General features: G+C 39.7%; 1 long non-coding RNA gene across 1 annotated transcript; it reads right to left on the minus strand.

Moving 5' to 3' along the window:
- Window positions 1-5,549: 5,549 nt before the first annotated feature.
- On the minus strand, window positions 5,550-9,528 carry LOC126094734 (uncharacterized). Its single transcript, XR_007521866.1, has 3 exons — window positions 9,382-9,528; window positions 7,149-7,263; window positions 5,550-5,654 (listed from the first exon to the last, which is right to left on the minus strand). It is a non-coding gene; the product is annotated as an uncharacterized LOC126094734 (long non-coding RNA).
- Between the last annotated feature and the right edge of the window lie 659 nt (window positions 9,529-10,187).

The following is a 10,187-nucleotide window of genomic DNA, read 5'->3' on the forward strand; positions in this document are numbered from 1 at the left end:
GTGTCTGAGTGGCTGGGCTGGTGTATGGAGAACCGCTTTCTAACACAGAAGACATGAAACCCCAGAACAGGCTACAGTTTTGGACGATACCACTTGGCCGGAAAGTCATGATCTAACTTATCGAGAAGCAGAAATACGAAACTTGTTTGAACGTTTCAGGCTTTAATTTTTATACGTTTCCGTAATATGTTGCTGAGAAGAAATATCCAATGTCTCCGCTGCCCCTTGTTAATTCTACGACTAGCGTTCCAACTTCGACAAGTGAATCTGAAACAGGCTTTCACAAATGAAATTTATCATGACTCCTACAAGAGTAAGCATGTGAATACAGTAGCAAATCCTATGTTCGTCAAGTTGGTTGGCCCTCTACTACGAAATTTCAAAACTGTGGATTAAGTGAATTCATGGTACCTGAAAGGAAGACATCTGCCGATCGACACGGAAAGCAAGGAGGGGAAGCGTGAAGATGGCAGTGATCAGCCCCTTTAACCCGTGTGGAATTCACTGTAAGCAAAATGAGACACTTCCGCAATCTTATTTTTATTTGTGTAATTAAGTTTATAATGTAAAATGATTAGAGATGCTAAGTGCAGTTACCACTTTGACATATTGACAGCTAATAAATTAACCCAGTGTAATCAAACTTTCATTTAATAAATATCAGAACCCTTAATTACACTCAAATAACCTCTGTGCCACAGGCCTCTGATTAGAATCTACCCCTGATCTTTTGATTACGTTCTATTAATTCAATAACAATGATGTTATGTCTTTGTTTAGTTCCATATGAAGTTTATCCTTACTCATCATAACTGCCGAAAATTGTAAGATCGTGATGTTTTGTTAACTACAACTGAGAGTAACATTTAGAAAATTTTAGAAAAAAGGCGCTGCTTCTCCCCATACCTAATGCCTCAGCTCCTCCCTCACCTTGGCCTGGCTATGTGCATTTCCTAAAGAACCTTACGTGATTATTTCATGTATGAAGTTAGATTCAGCTGTGCTGTATATTCTGTATATTGTTAGTTCTCAACTGAATGAGCTACTTTGAGCATAGCTGCTAAGGTTCAGTGACAGTGGCAGAATTATATTGTAACAAATAAGCCCTCGGTCACAAATATTAAGTCAAAAATTGACCTGGTTTCGACGCTACTATGAGCGTCGTCTTCAGAATTAGACTAACTGTACTACAACATTAGGTATATAGTACATTAATAAAATAATGAAAAGTGTCCTCAGAATACATTTCAAAAAAGCAGTCACGTCTTTCATGAAAGAATTTTAAATAAAACCAACATCGTCTTAACTGAGAATGAAAAAGTCCTGTTAGGAAAAGGACTAAAATACAATGTCAGGCCTAACCTGTCAGATAGAAATGTAAGAGAAAATATGCTTGTTGATTTAAAAATCGGACTCGATTATAATAAGATAGATAATGCTTCTCAAACCAGAATTGCGTATGATGTAACCCGCATGCTAGAGAAAAATGCAGCTACTTTGTCTAATGCTACGCATAACGACAGAATTTAGTAACTTCCATTAATAATAAACTTAAAACAGCAAATGCTTTAATATCTAAATCCGATTAAGGTTGTTGTCTAGTCATTGTTTATATTTCTGAGTATATTTCTAAAACTGAAAATTTCTTCAGTGAAAACAACATATCGGAGCTGCATGATGATCCGACTCCTAAATTACAGAAAGAAGTAAGGTCAGCCATGAACAATGCAAAATTTCTTATAAAACCTTTCCAAAAGAAACTACTCATCAATATGAACCCTCAGCCCCCTAAACTTCGGTCCCAGTTCAAAATCCATAAACCTAATCATCCAGTACGTCCAATCTCCAGTAGCACGAATAGCGCATATCACGATTTGGCCCGATTTCTACACGAAACTTTGAAAAAATCCTTCGTTTTCGAAAATAATTATTCCATTCATAACAGCCACGTTTTGGTCCAAAATATTAAAAACTTAGTATGCAGTTCAGACACCAAGCTTTTTTCCTTAGATATTAAAAATCTTTATACCAATGTCCCGGTACATGAGACGCTCGTCATTGTGGAAGAAAACTTACGTCAATTTAAAAAATTGTAATCTGTTCATCTGATAGATCAACAGATTACTGATTTTATGAATCTCATTAATGTCGTTGGCAAGTACAACTACTTTGAATTCAACGGACAACTGTACCAACAGTCTGATGGGCTCGCTATGGGCAACCCTTTAACCGGCATCCTCGCCGACATCTTCACCAATTCCTTGGAAAAAAACTGTTTAACCGTGTCTCAGCCGCTTCACTAGGTATCCTTTCTTACACAAGATACGTTGATGATATTCTAGTCATCTATAACGGACCCGCCGATAGAATTGATCATATATTTAAACTTTTCAACGACCTCCATGAAAAAATTTCTTTCACTATTGAACTCGAAAACGATAACCGCCAATTAAATTATTTAGACTTGACGCTTACAATAGAAGACAATAACATCACTTTCAATATCTTTCGAAAAGAAACGTATACTGACCGAATCGTGCCTGCTTCCTCTTTTCATCCACAGTCTCAAAAAATGGCCTTTTTTCACTCTGCCGTCCACCGAGCCACCTCCATACCACTCTCAACAGAAAAGTTTAATGAGGAGATTAATTTACTTAAAATCATAGCAGTCAATAATGAATATACGCCTAACATAGTGGACGATATCCTAAAAAAGAAAACTGCAAGAACTACCACGCTCAACACCTCATGCACTGAAATTAACCCAAAAAAACGTTTTTCTATTCCTTTCATAGGACCCATTTCCTATCAGATTCAGCGCATGCTTCGCAACAAATACAACTGCAATGTTGCGTTCTCTACTAATAATAATCTAAAGAGAAATTTCATTCATAATTTGAAATCCATTCGCTCCCCTACAGAAAGTTCTGGCGTTTATAAGATCATCTGCGATACCTGCTCCTCCTATTATATAGGGAAAACCGGACGTGCTTTCACCGTCAGATATAAAGAACGTCTTTTGAGAAAGAACGGCACCAGTCCACTAAATTCATCCTTTGCCGATCATCTCTTAATTACTGGACACGTGCCTAAAGCCATAGGCGATAACAATATTCTGCATACCGAAAAGAAGGGGCGTAGGTTAGATGTCTTACAAGGGAACCTCCCCAAGTAAAGAAAGTAAACTTTTCACTCGAGGGAAGACTTGAACCCACGACCTCTCGTTCCGCAGGTGCTCACGCTAACCACGGGACCACGGCGCACGTTAGCTCACGATCCTAGATGTTGCATATCTTACGCATGGACTACTCAGTTTGTATATTTTGTTTATTTTTTCATAGTTCCACACAACTTTTTCCTGTTTTCTCGATTGATCTGTGTTCAGTTTTTCAAGGCCTATCCACTGTGCCAACTTATAACTAAATCTGAGGGGGGTGCGATGGGGAGGTTCCCTTGTTAGAGGAATTGGAGATTTTCAAACATCTCATTCGTCATGATGGCCTCATTCTCAACGAACAGCTGCAGCTGCGAAATAAAAACTTTTTTGACTGTATAAAGCCATTGCTTGATCTTTGATTCAGATTTCCTCGTGCAGTTTACCGAAATGTTGTTTTCCTGTCACATCTTTGCTGTTTTCTTGTATGTCATAACTAACGTTTTTACGTTACAAAATGTATCTGTGTTTAAAGCAGATAAATATGTAACTTCATCCTGTTATTAATGCTTACGTTATGCCTGAATCAGCTGCATCACAATTTCATGAGTCTAATTTTGAATGTACAGTAGCCTAGTTGTTTCTGCGGCTACTAGATGGCGCTCGTAGCAACACCATGTTTACTTGCCCACACTTTCTAAAGTGGGCACCTCAATCTTGTTGCACCCCTTGTCCACTGTACGAGCAGCCCTTAGCGGCTCGCCATCTGACAAGTGTTCATGACGTCGCCATTCCGACTGAGATCTTTTTTAAATATGTGACTTGTAAGTACTGCATCTTTTCGAGTCAGTACAAACTTTAATTTTATTAATGTACTATATACCTAATGTTTTAGTACAGTTAGTCTAATTCTGAAGATGACGCTCATAGTAGCGTCGAAACCAGGTCAATTTTTTACTTAATATTTGTGACAGAGGGCTTATTTGTTACAATATAATGAATGAGCTACATTTGGTTTGTGACTGCCCCCGTATGCTGCCCCCTTATCCTCTCTTCATCCCCTTCCCATCAGCGCTCAGACGAAGCACCTTTTGTTTTTAACGCTTTTGCCTATTTTTAATTTTCCTTATATTTACACTTTTTCATATACTATTTTTATAATTAATTTTTCCATCTTCTTGTCATTTAAGCTTTTAATGCCACTACAACCATGCAATCATTCCACCTGGAAGCCGGCAGTGGTAGTCAGTTTTTGAAACAGAACCTCGTCATCAGTTAAACATCAATGTCAGAGATGCAGTTATGCGACGGAATAGTATGCATTAAGATATTTTATACGGTATGTAAACTTAATTGTTGGTGTTTTAAGTTGGTTGGTTGGGGAAGGAGACCAGACAGCGTGGTCATCGGTCTCATCGGATTAGGGAAGGAAGTCGGCCGTGCCCTTTCTGAGGAACCATCCCGGCATCTGCCTGGAGTGATTTAGGGAAATCACGGAAAACCTAAATCAGTATGGCCGGACGGGGGATTGAACCGTCGTCCTCCCGAATGCGAGTCCAGTGTCTAACAACTGCGCCACCTCGCTCGGTAGGGTGTTTTAACTACTTTTACTCTTAATGTCATATATTTGTTGCGTTTCTGCATTCATGAGAACCATGTTTCATTTTGGTAGATGTTCTGATGATGGGCTAAGGCCAAAACGTGTCATAAGACAAAAAAGTAATCAGTTGATTGTAGCAACCTAATAAACGTGCTCAAACTCCACAGATATTTATATTTTTGCCCTTACAGCTTTCAAACATAGCATTTTTAGTTTTTCCACTAATTGCTTATACAGTGTCTATATTTAGGAGCTGCGTCCATTGAAAACATATACTGTAGGACAGGCCTGGTGGAAAGACAGGAAATTACAGGAATTTGACAGAGGTCTGGGTTTACTGAATTTTTCTGGAAATTAGTTGTGCAAGTAATCTCTTAGCAGAAATATTCAGATTCTCCATGTTTGGTGCAACCATGCTACAGGCAAGCCTCACCCGCACTCTTTTGTTATCACCTCATCTTGCTGGGCATCTGCTGATAGTCTGCATTTACACACAGAGTTGGATCGCACCTCAAGCAGTGTACTTGCCATCTGCGGGCTGTGGATTTCCACAAAAACCACCCAGACACATGTGAGTGATTACCTTTCAATTTAAACTTGCCTCTTCCTCCCTACCTGACACCACATTTCAATTTTGCCTGCAGCAGTGGGTTAGTTGTACTGCGTGGCCCTATAGCGAACTTTTACTCTTTCATGTATCTGGAGACGAATATCTCACTTGCTCGCTTAGTCGTAATATAGCAAAAGAAATGGTAGCTTGGGGGCAGTACTTTGAACCAATAAGGTACACAAAGACTTAGATTTTTAGCATTTTATTTTGATGAATAAATGCAGCAAGAAACATTTAAATAGTGCAGTGAAATTTAAATAGAGTGAGATGTAGCAAGACGGTTGTCACACCTGTAACAAAAGAAATAATTCGTTAGAGCGAAGTAAATACTTTCTAAAAGGAAAACATATACATGGTTACACAGCTCACAAACAAAGCATTTATCCAAATGTTTACACTCGGAAATCCAATAGCAAAGCAACAGCAGAAATCTGCTGCCTCAGATTTTCTGCCAGTGGCATTTTAGAACACATGACCCTGAAGTGTTGAGGTTAGCCACAGAAAACTGCAAGAAACATGGTAAAGAGATATCTCTTTCCATATTTGCAGCTGTGAGTGTAATCGAACTGTTTCGGGATCAACAAATGAAACAACGCAGAGGAATGTTGGAAATTCTGCAGTTTCATTTAGTGACAATACCGGATAATTTCCTAAACTTCCAGTATCTCTCTTACCTTACCCTCGTAACTCCTACATGATGACAGCATATTAGTCGCACAGTCTTTCTTCGGATTCAGATTATCTGAGTCGCTAAATCTACTGAGCAGAGATCATGAGAACTATGTCGTCTTTCTTCTAATGATTGCATTTTAATTTCCTCCAGCATTTCTGTTATACTTTCATATTGGCTACACCGACCTGTTACGACGCAGTAGTGCACCTCCGGATTCGTAGAATGTCTATTGTCCGACCTGCCTGACAACTCCAAACACTGAAATAACGCTCTAGAGTAGGTAGTAATGTGCATGATGCACAAGAGCTGTTACAGCTATTTGGTAACAAGATGTTGCGTATCTACTTCAAAGTTCACATCTTTAACCAAGCAGCTTTTGCTTGTATTCAAAGGTGAACATATTTCTGAGTGGAAAGACGTGTGTGCGTTTGCACTTAACAATATTTGAAACGAGGCTATTGGGAAGGTGAACGAGAATGGTTACGTGGTTGTAATAAAGATTTGTACCTAATCTCAGGACCACCAATGGAGAGATAAGAAAAGTTATGTTAGAAGCATATAGCAATATGGAACTCCTGTGCTTCAGAAAGAGGTCCTGTGCTTTGTATCTCTACTTCCTGGATCACAAGTTCTACACCTCACCTGTGTGCAGCGAGTTTCAGAAAACAAGCAGAAATGTGGCAAAATATTTCAGTACGTACTCTGAGACTCGATAGAATATAATCATTGCAGCGAGCTAATTGATTCATGTCTCCAAAAGAGGCATTTAATCTCTTGTGAATGTCTTATGAATCACATCAGAACATCTCAAGGCGTTCATGCAACAAGCCTTTCGATATTTATTTTATATGCTAGTATCGATTATTTGATATCACTACTTGGATGTGAAAACAATATCAGATAGGTTATGTGAACGATGGCAGTCATATCAAGATGTATTTCATTATTACATAATGTCAATGTCACCAACAAAAAATTTATAAAAATGTTAGTATAGCACTGAAGAAAACTGTAGATGAGGTGTGTTTGAATAACTTGGATAATCTATTCGGTATTTACTCTAATATTAGAACTAGCAACTGCAAACGTTTGCTTTTGCGTTGGTGCTCACCATGTTGGACTTAAGGAAACAGTCATTCACTTGGAGGTGGCAGAGCCCTTGGTGCCAGATGCGCAGTTTTTACAGGTGCACGAGGGACCGCAGTTGCAGCTGGAGCCCTCGCAAGCTGGAAAACAAGACAGACCACTTCAGAAAACACAGGGACAACACTGGCAACCTCGGCGAATTTTACGTGTGTTTTCCTAACTTTGATATTCTCTGGGAAACAGGAGCTTCAAGAGGTTTAGATGTCGCTGAAGTTAACATGTAATTTAGTGAAATAAAGACACGTTTGTGGCAAATGAATGACAGTTAAGACTAGACCAGTAAGAATATACTATGTGTAAGCACTGGAAAGATCAAGCCGTGGAGATTTGAGGCAACAATCCCAACATCAAAAACTGCTGAAGGTGTCAGATTTGAAGCTTGACTGTTCACCTACCTAAGCAGCATCAACATCGATTAATAGTACCGAAAAAGATGTCACGTTATTACTGCAGTCGGCCTCAGCCATATTTCAGAATAAGCACTCGATTTTATTGACAATAATCATAACGACCTATTTGAAGTGTAATCTCATGAATATTACCGCCATTGCATGACTAACAAGCTATTGCAACACAACTGTTAAACCAAATGAGTATTTTCTTTGTCACTGCCTTCAGAGATCATTGGTTCCTCCTACTACGACCATATTACAAGTGATTCCAAGAAATAAACATTCTAAAATAGGAGTGACGTGCTAGATGCACCTTGCTTGACGTATCCTATACACTACAAAGAAGTGGACTGTACATAAAATTATTGTAATATCAAATCACAGGTCAACAAAGTAGCAGTTCTTTGTCTGAAAGAAACGAGCCTAGTGTGCTTATTATTAAAGCATAAAAGTGCTGGTATAATTATTTACAAATAAAGCTGGTTACATGGTCTATGGGACTTATATGAATTATCTGTAGGCACACGATTTTTTCGTCCATAAAGGAAAGCCTCATGACTGCTCATCAAATAATAAATAAAACAATTCCCACTTATTGTTCAGTCTCAGTCGCACTTTTTTTTAAATTAAATTACATGTTTCGACCAATATGGATCATCTTCAGATTTCAGTAGTTGCGTCTTGTCTAGTCAGAAACTCATACCAGTGTACTGTGTACGAGTTTTTGAACAGAGAAGAAACTTGCTCACACAACTATTTAGATTTGAAGATAATCCAGTGATCGAAACGCGTCATTTCATTTTAAAAAAAATAAATAAAAAGGTCTGCAACTGAGACTGAACAATAAATGAGGAGTATTTCAACTACAAATACAAGTTGCCGATGCTATCAAGACGAATATTTCGTCTATTGTGGTAAATAAAACATTTTTATGTGTCCATAACCTAGGAGTCACAAGATGTAGCGATAGAAAGAGTGACTACTGCTACACTGTTTTGTAGGTAATGAAAATTGCAGGCTTTGACTTATTGTTAAAATGCTAGGAAACAGCAGTTCGTCTATAAACATTGTTTAGAAAACACTTTTATTACTCATGCTGGAACAAAAGGGAACTTTGGATGTGTATAGCGTAGGGCAGCACAAATAGTGACAGATTTGTCACATTAGTGGAACATTGCAAAATGATTTGTTGAAAATATTCGAATTGTCAGACGTAACTGGGAAAGCGACTAGCACCTCTCGAAAAGGAGTTCAGATGTAGATAATGGCACCTGAATGCTGGAACCCAAAATTTATTCAATGTCACATACCATCTTGAGGAGAATCAACACAACAAACTGTCATCATATGATGGCATGAATACACTGCAATAGTAGAACTAGGGAATTCGCGCCCAGTTTGTCCAGAGAAGATGACTAACAATTACTATTTCTCCCTCGCTTTGACTTCGCCAAGACGCAGAGAGGACTAAGAATAAAAAAGTGCCGGCCGGGGTGGACGAGCGGCTCTAGGCGCTACAGTCCGGAACCGCACGACCGCTCAGGTCGCAGGTTCGAATCCTGCCTCAGGCATGGATGTGTGTGATGTCTTTAGGTTAGTTAGGTTTAAGTAGTTCTAAGTTCTAGGCGACTGATGACCTCAGAAGTTAAGTCCCATAGAGCCAAGAGCAATTTTTTTAATAAAAAAGTGCTCTACACGATTAAGCACTCTTGACAGTCATTTATGTTAGCCACTCTGTCACTGACAGCAGATGTAAACGGCACTTAGTCGTCGTTTGTATCATACATCGAGGCAAAGTTAACTTACTTTCTCCAGTTCCGCAGCAAGGGTCAGGCATGTTGGCTGGCTGTGGTGAACGGCTCAAAGTTTCAGTGAGAGATAGTGGCGTCTGATGACGACTGAATGCCTACCGCCGGCCCGCCACGGCATATATAGAGGGCGTCGTGAGCTTGGTGCCGTGCGCAGCGAACAGCAATCGCGGCATGGGCCGTGAACTTCACGCGGAATCCCGCGCTAAATCACGCTACGCTGCTGCCGCCACCAGCCACTGGCAGCGTCACACGTATCAGGAGGGGGAGGGTGGGAGGGGAAGGGGTGTGCCCTGCTGCTGTAGCACGCCAGTCCGCGGTCGGCCATGAGTCACGATTACGAGCAGAAAGCGGAAAACAATCTCACTCTTTCGAAGCAGTGAACATTTACCGAAGCGGCGTCAGCACCTACAGCTGGACGAAGTGCGAACTCTAGCAATAGCTTTCAGGTGTTACTTATGTCTGAACTTGGCCGGTCATCGTGAACCATCGCGCGATTCTTTCGTGTTCGCGGAATACTAAATCATATAGTATTTTTTTCTCTATCTTAAATTCGTCTTTGCAACCATATAAGGGACTTCCATTATTTTACCATAAGCAGGCAGTTATTTTGTTTACGAAGGACGGCCTCACGAGAATTGCGATCGCTAATTACATATCGTATTGGAGTTTCGAGGTCTGTTCCGCGCTAGCGGAAAATAATAACGAACTAAGGATTGGTCCGCCTATTTGCAAGTACACAAAATACTGTTTTGTTTTAACATTCAAACGTGTTTCACCACAGCAATGGCATCCTCAGTGGGT

The sequence above is a fragment of the Schistocerca cancellata genome, chromosome 8 (genome assembly GCF_023864275.1).
Source record: "Schistocerca cancellata isolate TAMUIC-IGC-003103 chromosome 8, iqSchCanc2.1, whole genome shotgun sequence".
In the NCBI taxonomy this organism is placed as follows: Eukaryota; Metazoa; Arthropoda; class Insecta; order Orthoptera; family Acrididae; genus Schistocerca; species Schistocerca cancellata.